This window comes from Plutella xylostella, chromosome 27, assembly GCF_932276165.1.
Source record: "Plutella xylostella chromosome 27, ilPluXylo3.1, whole genome shotgun sequence".
NCBI lineage: Eukaryota > Metazoa > Arthropoda > Insecta > Lepidoptera > Plutellidae > Plutella > Plutella xylostella.
Genome location: NC_064007.1, coordinates 3112234 through 3130180, shown reverse-complemented (window position 1 = coordinate 3130180; position 17947 = coordinate 3112234). Strand labels below are relative to the sequence as shown.

Here is a 17947-nt window from a genome sequence, read left to right as displayed (position 1 = left end):
AAACGCGTTATTCGTTACTGTTTTAACTGGAAGGTTAGATGCTGCTACGACCAGAGTCTCTGGAAGACCATTGCCTTACGTATTGAAGAAGTACAGGAAAGCGCTTTGTGGATATGCAGATGCAGGCTTCGCAGGTCTCATCAGATAGCCAGAGGTGCAGGCATTAACAACCCGCAGAGAATTGAATAGATAACTTTTATTCAACAATCATAGTTATAAATATGAATTACCTACTATTGTAGTAATATTAAACATTAAAAATACAATTTTAAAATACTGTTTTTTATTTATAAAGAGATAACACTGCATAGATAGATTGCGAAATTTTGGTATTGAGTGCTAGAGTATTGGTTCCAATTCAAGCACATAAATGTTTTCCTCTGCTATAATAACGATTACAATTCTGTTTAAGACACTACACTGATTGAAATAGTTTCAAATACATAAATTATTATAAGAAAATAATTTTAAAATTGGTTATAATGGATGCTTTTTGGCTCATTAGATTTGAAGTATATTTTAAGGGACCAAACGTCAAAATAAAGTCACTTTAGTGGCTAATGTGGCTTTGTGCAACGCAAAAATGAAGAAAAAACGAGATTGGCATTTCATTAGGGTAAATTTGACATTTCATTAGATAAATTTAAAAGTCTCATGAAACGTCACATTAAAATGCGTTTCTGCAACGACTTAATTAGACTTTAAGGTTTAATGATGTTTTTAAAACTTAAAGGACGTTTCTGCAACTGGGTGTAACAGTTACTATTTAACATTCATTTATAGTTAATTAACGCGTTTATTAACAACACCAACCCCTATACAGTATACAAGTTCGAGCGTGGAGCGTTGTTGTTCTCACAGTGTTTACTCTTTATGATAGAATACATTTACGTAAACATAAACACCAATTTGTCTGTTCAAGCGAAAGCGTACAAACTCTTAAAACGGGATGATACGGTTCATGTTCCTTTGTTGGTAGAAATAGAGAAAACTCGGTGGATCGGTGTATAAATCTACGGGAAAATCGTTTGAAACGTCTGCTCTCAGCGTATATGAGATTTGTTCAGTCGAATATATCAATTTACATACGAATTGTTAATTAAGATACGCATCCCGATATTAAGACGAAGCCAGAGAGCCATGTGATCTTATTCAATAGATTTGGTAATCACACTTACCTATTAATTAATAATTGACCTACTAATCTGCAGGATATAAGGGGATACAAATCAATTAGATCTTCCAATAAAATTAATATACAACTATCCTAACTAATATTATAAATGCGAAAGTAACTGTGTCTGTCTGTCTGTCTGTTACTCTTTCACGCCAAAACTACTGAACGGATTTGAATGAAATTTGGTATACATACGGTCTAGACCCTGGGAAAGAACTTTTTTTCCCGGAATTCCCACGGGAATTTTTTTTAAGGCGAAGCGAAGCGCGCGGGAACATCTATTAAATTATATTTATAAATGCAGAGTATCTCTTAGGTATGGATATTGGATAAACAAGAGGGTGACCTAGGGGCTCTTTCTGGGTTCCCAAAACATATGACTAGGATCTCATGGTATATAAGATGCTTATTTTATATTTTGGGGTATCCAAAACGACCGAATTTTCACACCATTATGTGTAACAATCCAAAGATAATTAAATTAAGAGATATTATGATTGACAAAAATATTAAAATGAACAAATACTTACAGCATCCTAGGCGACAGTGCATCCTGCGAAAAAAGAAAGGGACACCATTAAAATTGTTACAAGGGAAATGAAAGGAGATAATCAAATAACAGTTGCTAGATACAAAGTGTAGGGGGCTGACGCACCGAACAATAGAAGCAAACCCCATGTTAGTAACAATAGGGATATTTGCGCAGCATTCACTGTAGTTGGGGTAACAAGTGGAGGGAACGCTAACGTAACATTTATACTCAATTATAACCGCTGTGATCAAATTAAACTATAAAATCGTTTTAAACATACAAATTATGTATGGTCTTGTGGAGAGGCAAGACTTGGAAAATTATAGCAAAAATCTTTTAAATGTATGATTATAACATGAAAAATAAAACAATAGAATTAAAATATGTAAAAGAATACGAAATGGGAAAACCAAAGACACATTCGAAATGAATAAAAAGGCAGTAACATAAATTTGCAGTAATCGCTAAGATATTGCGACTATTGCCAATAAAAACGACACCAATGACGAACAGGCGTTAGCCATAAAAACACAGCATGGACATTTTGGTACAACCGACGTGGTTTTTTCAACAAAAGAAAATAGAAGGTCACATGTGTGTTATAAAATTATCACCATTGTTACAGATGCCACATCCACACACGACATTTTAATAGCGATTTCGTGTTCTGGAATAGAGATCACGCAATAATGCATGTCGCACGTGGGCCCGCCTGTACCCCACGATTCTGAACCCTTAATTCCACATCTATTGTAGTATAAACTTTAACCTGTCCTGGTTAAAGGTTGTTTTGGCTGGACGGTATTGCCGCCCCCTTTTCAATAAATAGCTGCAAGCGATGCACCAGTCGGCTGGATCGATGATGGTGGAGCTTTTTTGAGTGAATGTGGACGATCGGGTGTAGCGGAAGAAATCCGATTCGGCAGGTCGGTCGGTATCGGAAAACTGCAGCCCGGTTTTTCTTATTTATTTATTTATAAACACTTTATTGTATACTTAGAAAACACAGTAACAAAACTGGGACTTAAAAGTAGTGTATACGAGTACAACGGCGGGCTTATTGCCAAGGAGCAATTGCTTACTTCATAAAAAAAATACATACTTACAGACGAATAGAGACCCTACTCCTTTTTTCGATAAAAAATGTGCTGCTGTGGGGATGTTATACATAGAGGTAGTTTTAAGCAAAATGCATTTAAGCTTTTAAGGGATTAAAGTAGGAATTCTGGAATTAAAAGTTGCGTATGGAAACTTAGGGAAAATGTAGCTTTATGGTGAAATTGTCTATTTATTTTATTTATTTATTTATTTATTTCACAAAATCCACAGCACAAGACAAAATAATAGCTTAGGTATTATATAAGCCATACATAGGCCAATTACGGACTTACATTATACAAACGAATCACAATTACATCAGACAGAAAATAAAGTATAAAAAATACATGCAAAATTTAGTTTACATTACAATACAGTCACACAAAAAATTACAAAAGATTACAAGCAATTAAAAATTACAAGCAACAAAACATAAACAAAAATTCATTTAAAGTTGACTCATGTATATTAAACACAAAAGTTACAAGCATGTCATTTAAAAAAAAAAAATAATAAGAAAAAATAAGACGTAAAGTTACCAAAAATCTAAATTTGGAGGCTAATTCTAAATTTTTTAATTGTAAATCAATAACTGTCCTTGGCGAAAAACCATTCCCTTATTCTATTTACAAAGCTCATTTGCGTTAAATGAAAAATGTCAAAGTCTGAGAACTGTTTATTATAAGTTTTAGGTAGTCGGCAACTTATGGAGTTACTTGCGTAGTTTGTATGCACTAAGGGTATGTGGAAAAGGGCTTTGCGAGTATGACGTGTGCGGGTGGATGGTGTATTCAGGGATAACATTATGTTTACGAGTTCAGGGCAGTCCACAATGCCATGACATACATTATATAGTAGTTTCATGTCCAAAACTATACGACGATCCTTTAAGGTCATAAATTTTAGGCGAGAACAAGAAGACTCATAATCATCCTGCAGTCCAGATCTATAATTCATATGGTTTATAAATCTTTTTTGAATGCGCTCAATCATATCCATATAAATGGTGTATTGTGGGTTCCAGACAGAGCAACAATATTCTAGGACACTTCTAACGTAGGCAAAGTATAAAACATAAACACAGTTAATGTCCTTAAATGGCTTACTGACTCTCAATATGAAACCAAGACTTTTAAATGCCTTATTGACTATGCTTTCAATGTGGTCGTGGAAAGTTAGTTTGGGGTCCAATAACACACCCAGATCTCGCATCACATACACTCTTTTCAGTGGAACATTATTTAGGGAGTAAGAATATGAAACAGGTGTCGTTTTCCTAGTAAAACTAATGTAGGTGCATTTATCGGCATTCACGTTAATTCTGTTCTTATAATAATATACTGAAAGACGATTCAGGTCCTCCTGAAGTAGTTCGCAGTCGTCAATTGATGCAACTTTCTTGTAAACCTTTTTATCATCGGCGTATAGAAGAAATTTCGAATTTTTAAAACAGTGTCCGATATCATATAAATATGCTACATAAAGAAGTGGTCCCAAAATAGACCCTTGTGGGACGCCTGATGGCACATGAATTACACCTGATCTACAGTTGCCTATTCTAACAGCTTGGTTGCGGTTCTTTATGTATGATTCGGTCCAGCGCAGTAGATTGCCGCAGATTCCCAATGTCTCAATTTTATTTAGTAAGATCGTATGATCGACTCGATCAAACGCCTTTTCAAAGTCGGTATAAATTACGTCCACTTGTCCTCCCTTGTCCATATCCCTTAGAACCGAATTTGTAAATACCGCTAAATTTGTAGTGGTCGATTTAGACTTGACAAAACCATGTTGTTCGCATGGAATGTTCAACGAAATGTTGTTGTATACACGTTTATGGACCACTTTTTCCATCACTTTACTGAAAACATTTAGTACAGATATGGGTCTATAATGCTCTACCGGTATTTTGGAACCTTTTTTATGAATCGGTACGATATCGGCTAGTTTCCATGCTGTTGGTACCACCCCTTCACGAAACGATCTGTTCAAAATAATTGTTAATGGCTCGGCTAGCGTGTCAGCACAGTTAACCACTAGAACTGGTGGAATGCCATCACTACCAGGGCCCTTTGTTTTGTCGAGACTACGTAGCAGACGCAGTATTTCGTCGCGGGTGACTACTATGTCACTCGTAACTGAGTTATAGGGAGGATCTACCAAAGTAGTGTCAGGATATGAGTCAGCTGGCAATCTAAACATACTGGCAAAAAATTCATTAAAGGCATTGCAGGTGTCTTGTTCATTTTTTAGGGTGTTATTTTTATAAGTCATATCCTTAGGGTAGCTGGATGTACCTTTTCGCTTTGATTTTACGTAAGACCAAAAAAGTTTGGGATTCGTTTTTATCCCATCTTGAGCTAATTTTATATAATTTAGGTAGCATTCTTCTTGCAAAGACTTTTGTCTTGTGCGGAGATGGGCAAAAACATTATAATCGAGAGGATTTTTATACTTTTTCCATAGCCTGTGATACTTATTTTTTTCTTTGATCATATTAATTAGCGCCCGTGTAAACCATATTGGGTATTGATGTCTCCCCCCCATAATTTGTTTTGGTACATGTTTATCAATGGCTTCATTAATACACGAATACAGTGCTGACAGTGCATCATCTACTGTGCCCTCATACAGTGTCGAACAATCAAAATCTGCTATTATGTCGTTTATGGCATTATAATTTCCTTTTCTAAAGCACAATTTAAAAGATTTCGTATGTTGCATATGCTGGAGACCAATGTCTTTCAAATCTATTTCAATAGCTGGATGAAAACGATCCTCAACGACTAACGAGCTATTTGGCTTACTTATATCCAGGACTAAATTCGAAAATACTAGATCTAGTACATTGCCGCAGGTATTTTTGAAATTATTATATTGCATTAAACCGAGAAAGTTAGTAGTATTAACAAGATTGCTAGCCGAATTCTGAAGTTCAACGGAACCCTTTTTTATACATAATGGCTCTGTGGAGTCCCAATTCAAACAAGGTAAGTTAAAATCACCAATCAGCAGGAAGTGGTCGCTGGAGTTATTTTGTGTAATATCGCTGAGGTTACTGATAAAACATTGCATGCGGTCAGGCAGATTACGATCTGGCGGTATGTAGGTTAAGCATATGTGCAAGTCTCTTGAGGAGCCCAAAGATTTACTCGGGATAGTGAACCAAATACACTCAAGATCATCGCACCACCATTCGGGGCGCGGTCGCATCTGCAACTGGCGTTTACACAGAGCCAAAACTCCGCCACCTGCCCCCCCAGCCCCACGGTCGCGACGTATGATATCATATATTTCTAAATCTACTAGTTCTGAATCAAAGAAACCATCACAGAGCTTAGATTCGGTTATAAGAATTATGTCATAGTTGCAAGCGGCAACATTATTGAAAAAGTTAGCTGTTTTTGTCCTCAAACCATTAACATTCTGGTAGTAGATATTAAGGGAAGAGAATTATCTGTAAACTCATGTCATAGTAGGCCATAAAGTATTTTGTTTTATTAAGTTCGCCAAAGACAATTACATCTGTTACAAATATTACAATGAAGTTTAAACAATTTAACTCATTTAATAACATGCTGTTAAGGTTGCTTGCTTTATAGATGGGTACAAACAAGGAGAAACTTACATATAAGGCATTCAGTAAACACAAAATTAAAGTATACAGAAATATATTATTTACTAAGATATAAGCTTTCTTAAATCGGACTCCGACAGAACAAGCACAGGCGGTGATTTTTCGTTCTTGCGAGTGTAAATACGACAGTTTTTTGTCCATACGAAACGGACATTACACTCTTTAGCTTTGGCCTTACATATTTGCAATAGTTTTTTATTATTAAGTGTAAGATGCTCGTTTACATAAACTCGTTTTGAATCACCACCCATGCCTAAACTGACAGTGGTAAGATCCCGTGATTTGCGCGCTGAGGCATAGAGCGCATCCTTAACATGGCGTTGCCTGAATCGGACCACTATAGAGCGCGGCTTGCCACCGGAGGATCGGAATGGTTGAATACGATGGGCAAAGTCAATGTCTTCAGTCTTTACAGTAACACCAACATTTTTGGCAATTTTTTGCACAATATTCACTGTTGACTCGCCTTCGGACTCCGGGACACCGACTATTTCAAGGTTTTGAAGTCTCGCCCATTGCTGCTGCTGTTGTCCGTCGCGCTCGAGCGCAGTGACACGGGTCTCAAGTTCCTTGCACAGGTTCGTCAGTTTTGTATTTTCTGTACGAAGGCTAGTAATTGCGGTCTCACATTTTTTCACAGAAGACCTCAGCATCTCATTGGCTTCTTTTATGTCGTTTACCTTATCGCAAAGCTCCACCATTTGGGTATTTAAACCCCTGAGTTCGGAACTTAGAGCATCTCTTAAAATTGTGGGAAGTTCGTCTTTGATAAATTGCAACAGATCATTACGAAAATCTGCCGGTAGTTTATCGACCTGATTTGGGGCTTTGGAAGCGGGATCGTTCATGTCCATTGGTTTGATAGTTTTTCTGACAGTAATATTCATAGACGATGGTTGTGGTTCACTATTAGTCGACGCAGTTCCCCCCGATGATAGCGATGAAGGGCTAGATGCTTGATTAGTTCGCAGGGGCGTGTTTGTGTTATCGCCTTTTGGACGTTTATTACGACATCCATCACATACCCATGCCTTGCGGCTATCTTTTGTCATAATTTTAAATTTGCTGGCACTGACGCTGGCGCATATTAGGTCATAAAAACCATTACAGTTAAGGCAGTGTAAGTATTCTTGGCCTTTGATGGGGTTAGGGCACGCACCGCATTGTTTAGATGCCATATTGGTACAAAAATAAAATAAAAAAGTATATGTTGTGTTGTCGCGGATTCGAACCCGAGTCTCTTGGTTAAGATGTAGTGGGCTACTTGATAAACACAGCTCATTCTCATATACCAAAGGTTGTGAATTTTTCGATATGTTGGTAGGACAGTTAAAAATATAAAGATAGGGTACGCTGAGAAAGTTATGAGTGTTAATTATTGCGATTCACCGCCACTTCACAACACTGCACTTTGATTAACTTATTGTTTTGGTGATTTCTCGAGATTGACGATCACTTATACTAAGATAATAAGTGCACTGATGACGCTAGGTATGGTGAATATTTCAACGTAACTCACAACTTCGTACTCTTTGTTTTGGAATTAATTTAAATGATAATCTACTGAGGTAATGATTACTGTCTGACGTACGGCGAGGGGAAAAAAGACGGTCGGTGTCGGTCTAATAGTTTCTCTCATAACGATATCACGCCCAAGAGAACTATATATAATATATATAACAAATCAGACGCGACAAATGGACCGAAACATTCTCCTACTTGAGCAGTAAATCAGATTAGCGCTCGCCGATTACTTTAGCGGATAAATAAGTCTTCTACATAATATTATAAATGGGAAATATTCGATTGTTTGTTTCTTGTTCAATTGGCTCAGCAGTCTAGTGAAGCAATTTTGGTTCAAATAACTACTGTTTACATAAATGTGGAATAACAGGACTATCTGTAAGATGTTCAGTTCAGTATTATTATCATCATCACGACATAGCATCATCGGACAAGTAAGGTACTAGTCTATTCTCTGTGAGGGTGTTAGTACAGGCCGGCTCTCTCGAACGGAACCTTTCGGCAAGGGGATGACATGTCCCCTAAACTACCTTCCTAAGCTTGCACCATTTCCCACCACGCTGGTCCACTGCGGGTAGCTGGGTTCACACATGTGCAGGTTTCCTGACGATGTTTCCTTCACCATAAGAGCACATGGTATAATTGTACTTAAATTCCTAATTTGTAAAGAATCTCGAATGCTTTAGACGAAATCTTATCCATGGCTCCTATAAGTGAGGTACACTTAGTTCCAATTTAGTATTTAATTAGAGCATAACCAGGTATTATTGGTTGACTTTTGACAAATCTGTCAAGAATTTAGTATGGAGATGACGTATAATTGGTCAACCAATACCTGGTTACGATTTAACCGACTATTGTGAAATTGGAGCTTAATTTGAACAAATCGGACACGAACACTTAGCATAAACTGAGCCGTGAAATTTAAGCGTCCCAGCAGCTCCTTTCTTTGTTGGTACAAGACTGTAAATCAGTTTACGGGCACTTAAACCAGTAAGCGGTCGTTCGGGGAATGTAAATAATATACCACCCGCATTTGCGACCGTGGCTAAGAAAATGCACGTTGGAGTTTCAATTAAAGATAAAGATGCATAAAGATAAATTTATTCGACACATAGACAGCAACAAAACAACAACAAAAATACAGATTTAAAGAAAAGAAATACATATACAAAACAACATGGACAAAAAAATAGAACATGAGACAGAAACAAACAAAAATATAGACAGAATATAAAACAATAACAAAATAAATTAAGTTATCTAATATAGCACTGCCATGTAAGTTGTGTCATTACTAGTTGTGGCATTTTGAATAGGAATAAATCTAAACCACATTATTCATATATTGGCTGTTATACTGAGGCTGTATATCGTCAAATATTAAAAGAAATGTACCAGATAATGTATCAAACAATATTTGTTTGTTGGATGGACTTGTTAAGTAAATCAATCTTCCTCTTATCTTGTCGGTAACAAATACTTGCGTTTGGCAAAGGATTATCTAGTCAGATTAGGGGTCAATCGCTGCTTTAGCGTCAGCGTGCGCCACGGTGGTTAGGCCCGGGTCTCCTATTTACTCCGTAGGTCGCCTCCAGCGTCACGCCGTAGGCCGCGTCACGATTCTCACAATGTCTGCGCGCCAACGTCGGCGTGTGAGGGAGACCGCATCAGTACATTTCTATAGTGAGCATCGTGACGCGGCCCACGGCGCGACGCCGGACGCGATCCACGGCGTAAATAGGAGACCCGGGCCTTAATAGACAAACGAACGTCACAAGTCTGGTTCGTTCGTTCGTCGATTTAGAGATTGACCCCATAGGGGCTCAAGGGGCTCTACTCATGCACCCCGGAAAACTGTTGACGTTTGTAATAAAGATTGAAGAATGCAAACTCAAGAAGAGCGACGCTACTGCCGTCAAACGTATACGTCAAAATATTTTTTTATTATTAAAAGCTGGAATTACTTTCCATTATTCTAACCACGGCGAAATTGTAATTGAAGAAAGTTTCCCAACAATTCAGGCCGCGGATCCAACTTCAAATGCTATATCTTCGTTACAGGTACAAGAACAAGTCTGAAGACTTAACTTGTAAAAAGATCTTGCTAAATGTTTGAGAAGTTATGTAAATTTTGCAAAAAGGTTTTCTGGTTTTTGTGCCTGTTACTGTTTAGGAAAAATCAATTTGCTGGAAAGGTTTGTTTTTATTCAGTATCGATGCTGTGTGGACCAACTAAAGAATAATTAAGGTAAAAAGTCATATCGCACCAAGACATGGGAGAACTGGCTTGTGATAGGCTATACATATATTAAGACAGTTAGAAGTTATATAGGATAGATATTAAGAGAAGATGAATGCAACAGAAATGCCTATTTGCCGGCTGCTAAAGTATATATGTACATTATACATGAATTGCCAACTTTGAACTACAAAGTCGCAGTCTTAATTCTAGCATAGCATTTTTTCCTTGTCATGTGTACGGACCCTCAAAACACCATACGTAATGGTGGTCAGAAATCCTGCATGAATAGAATTAGTAGGCGCGGCACAGTTACAATCAAGAATAGAGGCGTAACTCGATCGATACATCAAGCGTATTGTTTATTACGTCTAGACACAAAGGAGAGTGGAGGTCCAATACACGACACGTCTGATACTGGAATAGGTACATAATGATGTAATCGTAACATTGTAAATTGAAAGAAAGACCAAACGTTTATTTCTAACTAGCTGTTCCCGCGTGCTTCGCTTCGCCTTTAAAAGTTTTCCCGTGGGAATTCCGGGATAAAAAGTAGGCTATGTTCTTTCTCAGGGTCTAGACCATATGTACACCAAATTTCATTCAAATCCGTTCAGTAGTTTTGGCGTGAAAGAGTAACAGACAGTCAGCCAGACACAGTTACTTTCGCATTTATAATATTAGTTAGGATACAAAACCATAATGTCTTAATGTAGATAGGTCTTGAATTTTATAAAGACTTAACTGACTGAAAGCGAAGTTTTTAAAATGCAAAGCGCTATCCGAACGATTACATCTAAAGGAAAGTGAAGACAAAAGTTGTATGCATAATTTACGAGATCCTTCTGGGAATTAGCATCTTCATGTTTAAATTGCAATTCGTCTGACAGCAATTGTTGTGAAAGTACGCTATTAAACTTGAATGTACCTACATTTATGCCTTATAAGGTAACATTATGTATAACGTATAACTAAAAAAAAACAAATCTAAAATCAGTTTAGCCGTTATGGAGCTACGCTACCACAGACAGACACAGACACTATAAACTTGTACCACCCCTCTTTCCCGTCGGTGGTTAAACATAACCAGCAAAGAAAGGTGGTACAGATCATATTACACGTGCTCATTATCCCGTAACAGTCATAGATCATTTCAACACCCATGACAATCTAAAGTCGTACAGACCAGCGCCCCACAGGAGTGACGACACAAAAATATCCTGACGACGAAATTGAGGATATTTGTCATAGCAGACACTTGAATAACGCCCTAACGATTCGTCTGCTATGTACAATGATATTTTCATACGATCTAGATGGAGTGTCAGTGCAAAAGAAACGTCTCGACAAATAACACCCCACTTATTTAGAACTAGCTGTGCCCGCGCGCTTCGCTTCGCCTTAAAAAGTTTTCCCGTGGGAATTCCGGGATAAAAAGTAGCCTATGTCCTTTCCCAGGGTCTAGACCGTACGTATACCAAATTTCATTCAAATCCGTTCAGTAGTTTTGGCGTGAAAGAGTAACAGACAGACAGACAGACAGACAGACACAGTTACTTTTGCATTTATAATATTAGTTAGGATTAGTTAGGATTAGTTCTGTTACAAGATTTGTGACTTTATTCATTGGTACAATGGTTGTCATTAGGTTAAAACGGTTCGATAGTAAACAAAATGCGGACAGTTTTTTTTTTATTTCAATGTCATAAACCATCTTGTTCGTATAGTTAATCTAAGGCTATGTATATAATTATAATTGTAAAGAGGGTGATATTTTATAAGTGAACGACTTACAGCCAGAGAGTAATTTTCAACTACACAAACCCTCAGTGTCGCATATAGGTAGTGCCATAATAACCGTAACCATTTGACTAAATGCGCTCTTAGAAGTGATCATTTTGCACCCGCTCCGTGTCTGATGGATGCTGTAAACAGCTACTAATAATAAAATAATTTTATTGATTTTATTCAGAAAAAAGTAGTTAATAATATTTTCATTGACATTTTTTCAGTAATTCGGGTGAGTATATCTTAATCTGCCTTCTAGTCCGACAATGACAAAATCCAGCCCTGAATTTAGATGGTAATTAGTGAAATGAGATGGCTCGGGGTTCTTACTTCTTAGTAAAATGCAAGTTCTGCTTTAAATGCGCAGAATTTCTCTGGGAAAATTTTAAACATTACAGTGTCGTGAAATTCCGGCATTATTTCATGAGGGATTGTACTTAAGAGCAGTTGTGTTCACTGCATCTTGAAAATTTTATTGTACTGTTTTGTTGGGAATGCAAAATCTTGAATTTCTACAACGATGTTACATGGAACGCAAAGAAGTTTGGCTACTAAATGTAGTTGAATAAAGTGAAATGTTTAAAGAAAACAAAAGGAACATTAGCAAATCTGTAATAAAAAGTACAACTTGCTCAGCAGTTTTCTCGTTTAATCCGCAAAATTCAAAATTTCTTTAAAAAAAAAATAGCCATGTGTGCGATAGAGATATACCTCAGAATAATCACAAGTAACTATTACATCTATAGTGGGCTGGTCACATCTGTCGAAGAACCGATGGCCGATGGGGTAAACGTGTTCTAGAGTGGAGGCCGCGACTAGGCAAACGTAGTGTGGGACGCCCTCCGGCTAGATGGGGTGACGACTTGCGAAAGGTGGCTGGTTATGATTGGATGCGGAAAGCTAAAGATCGCGATCCAGTGGTGGGCTTTGGGAGAGGCCTACGTCCTGCAGTGGACTGCTATAGGCTGATAATGATGATGATGATGATGACGATTACATCTACAACATTAGTAGGATGAAACTATGCATAATTAGTAATCTCACGATTGCAAACGTATGTTCCACTATGTACTCGTATTTGTACCCAAAACCCGCAATGAAAACTACCAGGCTAGCAGGAAAGCAGACAATTGTTCAGTTTACCGCATCACAGTACAAGCGACAGTCGTTATCTGGCACCGGAACGAACCGACCAATAAATCTCTAGAGTGCCCTAATCCCTGTCTATGTATCGGGCCAATGTACGGTGTGTTGTGTTCTGTCACAGACTAGCTACCAACAACAGCTGCTCTCCAGAGTCGCGAGCATAAGTTTCGAACCTCCGTTAACGTTGCGTATCGTCAACTGTCACTGTCAAAATGTAAGGCAAAGTTAGTTCCAAAAATTTCACCAAACGCTAAACGTATTTAGTCTGTCATACGTTAGTTAGTACAAAATGTATTTAAAATTTGATTTAAATACGTTTAGCGTTTGGTAAAAGTGACCCTTCGTGTAGATTCGAAAATGGTATCGAATCCTATGCTCGCCTTACTGGTAATGATAGTCGATCAATTTACAGCCTCAATGTCCAGGCGATAAAGGCAACGACGTTATTCTGATGAGACCTATTCATTAGACGGACTACTTAGACGTAAACATAAAAGTTATTCAGGTGTCAATCACAGTCGTATTATAAACTACTCGTATCATATTCTTCTAGGTACATTCAGTTTGATTTTATGTACCTGAATAAAATTGACTACAGAAAAGTAATGATGTACTTAATGTACGTACAATCAGCTGCATAAGTAGCTGTACACATTTGTACCTTCTTAAACTCACAAACTGCCTATTCAAACATTGACATTGGTCATATTGGTAGTTTGACAAGGTACAAAAGTGTATAGCTACTTATGCAGCTGACCGTACCTAATCTGAATCATAATATTTTTAAATTAAATTTTTAATAAACAAAGAGTTAGATGCCGACATCCAATACTGTTCTTTCGTCGAATTCAGTTGAAAACGCCTTCGAACAAACACATTAGGTTCCCGTATTGATTTCACATTTTCTTCCATTTTACTTTATCTAATATCGCTTACAACACAATACATTTTGTTGTTTATGTAACGAAGTTTTCGAATTTAGGTATTTCGACGTTACCCTATTAACATTTGGAAACTGCTTCGCTAGAATATTGGAAATAATATCAATGATGTTACATTATCTGGGAAGATAACCTCTTATCATTAGCGTGTCAGTGACAAACACTAGAGCTGATCTAGGCTTTAAAAAAAAAAAAACACGCACTCACGCCTTGTACTAATGTATTCCCTTGCGGGGTAGGCAGAGGTGCATTGCTGCACCCACTTTTCGCCAGAGTGTTATGTTAGTCCCAATGTAATATGGGGGCGGGCCTATTGCCATTTTACGGGCACATCCAAGACCCGAGAACAAATATCTGTGTTTAAATAAATATCTGCCCCAGCCGGGAATCGAACCCGGGACCATCGGCTCAGTAGTCAGGTCACTAACCACTACGCCATTCGGTCGTGATCTAGGCTTTGTCACCGCGATAAAAGGATTGGCCAGTCAGATTACCGTCAGAGACGCCGTCAGTTAGTGCTTAGTACTCCGGCAGTATACATAATACACTCATGAGCAATGAAAAAGTGCCAGTGAGAAAATCACCAAATTAATGCTAAACGGAAAATGCTAGTTTAAACTTTACTATTGCCCGCAGTCTGCAATATTGAAGTACATTTTTTTAACAGCGCATTCAAAAAAATTTAATATTATTTTTAAAAAAAATGGTGTTTGCATATTCTGGATTGGAAAACTTGGAACGTTTTCATTACCCCAATCAGAATATAATACGCGTTTGATAAGTGTAACAACACTTCCGTATTGAAGCGACACGGATTTATCGCCGACTATTCCTTTCAATGTTACGAACTGACGAGGCGCAACGAAATCCAATAAAGCCCAGTTAAAGAATCGACTGTGAAATTAAACGTTTGATGTTGGACACCGAAAACATAATATTATCATGAAATATTAAACCGCTCCCTTTATTTATTAAATACGAAATGGATCTTCTCAATACCCTTGATCTTTGAGCAGACAGTTACCAACATTATAAAGAAAAATCGTTTAAGTCTCACATTACTACCAACTATCTTCAGAGCTTTTAAGCAAGTAGATTTTCAGGCTCTTACATTTACCTGAAAAAATACGAATATCTTACAGAGAAGAATTCTTTTCAAGGTGACTTTTTATCGATCGATAGTGATGGAGAGACGGTTGCTGCAATTAGCTAGCTATCGACAGCAATTTTCAAAGCTTTATCAAATGAGCATGTCTCTTCACGGGTATAATACATGTCATGTTATTCACGTCGATAAACTCGCGCTCCTCCAATCACAGCCCCATATTTATGGCTAATCGCGATACGTTTATCTACGTCAGTAACGATCCCGTGCAGTGGCAGCAAAAGTTCGAAGAACGATGCCGATGGATTCCGAAAACATCCAAGCACATTACACCAATCAATGACGTAACGAACTAATCTAGAAAGAGTGCACAAGGAAAAGGTCTGATTTTAAAAAAGTCACCGAGCGTGACCCCACACCACGCCCTTGTGGGTGCACTGGCCGGCGCGGGCGCAGGGGGTCACTCTAGCACAACAAACCACACGAGCTGTCAGCAACAGGAACCTTAAATGCAACGAGACAGAGGCGTGGCTGGCGCAGCAATGGTAAAAAAAATAGGTTTTCGTAAGCTAGGGTGCGCGGTGCAGTGATTCAGCTGTCAAGTGCACGTGTGCCAGTGTGTGTGTGTGTGTGTGTGTGTGTGTGTGTGTGTGTGTGTGTGTGTGAGTGTGTGTGTTTGGGACATAATATGTATATTGTATAATCAAATCGATGGAGTTAGGCGTTAATGACGAATAAGTACGGATGATGTTAGAGGCATTAATAATTATACTTAACAATATTTGGGAGTGTGTATTGCATGAAACGAATAAAGTTAAAAACTACTAAACCTTTTTAAAAAATCTGCGATAGTACTAATATTCATGATGCTACATTATTCATGAGTGATACTTTTAATCTCGAAACTACCACGGGATTCGCTTACAGGCGATGAAAAGCTCGAAGAAAAGTTAATGAAAGTCAGTTTGGTTTGTTGTCTACTGTAACGGAAAAACCAAAAACATTGATAACTAATTCGAAAAAAGAATTTTCTCATTTTAAATCTAAAGGAAATATTAAAGTGATCAAGATTGTTTTAAAACTAATCTACTAGATTGAATCAGCTAAAACATGAAACGAAAATAGGAAAAAGCAAGCACACGAAGCCACGGAGTTAGATGCAGATAGCAAACAACACAAGGAGGCGATTCTGAGACACCGGTTATATTCGGGGGTCGAGTTTTACGAATATGAAACTAACTAAAAAAATTAACTTCACTTTTTAGTTAGCGAGATTCCTTCCGTCCTTTTTTCTACTTCCATGTACGAATGTATAGTTCATAAACGGAGTTTCAAACAACTTTAAAACTACCGTTGACAGAGCAATACAAAAAAATGCAACCTAAAAAAAATCTGTAGGTACCCCCTAAGCATTGACTGTGGGATAGTCTGGAATCACCGGAATCAAGCCCCAGAACCGAGGCTAAATTTAAACCAATACCGAGTAAGTTGTTGATGCAAGTGTATTCCATCCATCTGTCCACGGCCAGTTACCCGGTACATTAAAGAGTAGTAAAAAAAGTTATGTGAATTCAAACCCTCTTTCACTCTCAAACGAAACCTCGTCCTTTGACGTAGGATTTAAATTAAAATCGCCATTAAAAACAACTCGTTAAAAACGTGCACCTCAAAATTGCTAACAACCACTTTGTGAATTATTTATGAAACAAAATTTGCTATAGTTTATATCGTAGGTACGTAGATCCATATCGATTTGCTCGGGTCTGCCCAAAACCCATGGATAGACAATAAAATCAAATCGCGCACTCCGTGAAATATAATTAAATCTCGGACCAGTTAACTTGACCTACCTCCCGCATTGCGCCTTAAATAAACTGGAGCAAATGATGAGGCGTGGGGGACCTGCATACGATGGTTTCCTCCCATTGTTTTCATTTAACAAAACTGTTGAGGATGCCGAGTAATTTGATGCAATACATTTGAACATTTCACCAAATTAGGATCTCGTCGGATCGTTCCGTGACACTTTAACTATGGATTTGTTATTAAGTGAAACAAATTCTTCAAAGTAAACGTGTTTTCTGAAACGTAAAAACGGCGATCCTATAAGACCTCTAAATCCATACTTGAATAATAAATTAAATAATAATGTTCCTATGAAAAACACTAACAAAATATAAATGCAAAATTCTTAACATCGTTGTTACTAGGTCTGAAGTAGTCTAGAAGAAACTATGAAGAAAAAGAAGATTTCCTATAATCTGTAACATTACAGAAACTTATCTAAGACGACCGAATGGCGTAGTGGTTAGACGACCGAATGGCGTAGTGGTTAGTGACCCTGACTACTGAGCCGATGGTCCCGGGTTCGATTCCCGGCTGGGGCAGATATTTGTTTAAACACAGATATTTGTTCTTGGGTCTTGGATGTGCCCGTAAAATGGCAATAGGCCCGCCCCCTATTACATTGGGACTAACATAACACTCTGGCGAAAAGTGGGTGCAGCAATGCACCTCTGCCTACCCCGCAAGGGAGTACATTAGTACAAGGCGTGAGTGCGTGTGTGTGTGTATCTAAGACATATTTATGCTAAACGCTATCAGTTGTCTGTGACTAAATATACTGTGTCAAATTTTGATTTTCAAAACACCCATTAAACAAGTTTTCATTTTTCTTAAAGTAAACGTGTTTACAAACTCCACAATAATGACGTCATGGTTGCCGAGGATCACAAGTTGCGGGAGTGCGTTGTCCTA

The 17947-nt window shown here is 37.8% G+C and overlaps 1 protein-coding gene across 5 annotated transcripts in view; it reads right to left on the bottom strand.

The window, feature by feature from the left end:
- The window catches only part of LOC119691836 (IQ motif and SEC7 domain-containing protein 1), a 147428-nt gene that overhangs the window by 114031 nt on the left and 15450 nt on the right, over positions 1-17947 (bottom strand). For 4 of the 5 annotated variants that reach the window (XM_048630959.1, XM_048630969.1, XM_048630961.1 and 1 more), the window contains exon 2: positions 1708-1730. The exons of the other annotated variant lie outside the window; for it this stretch is intronic. The gene's annotated coding sequence lies outside the window, so the exon portion shown is untranslated. The remainder of the gene's footprint in view (positions 1-1707; positions 1731-17947) is intronic. 5 annotated transcript variants of the gene reach the window in all.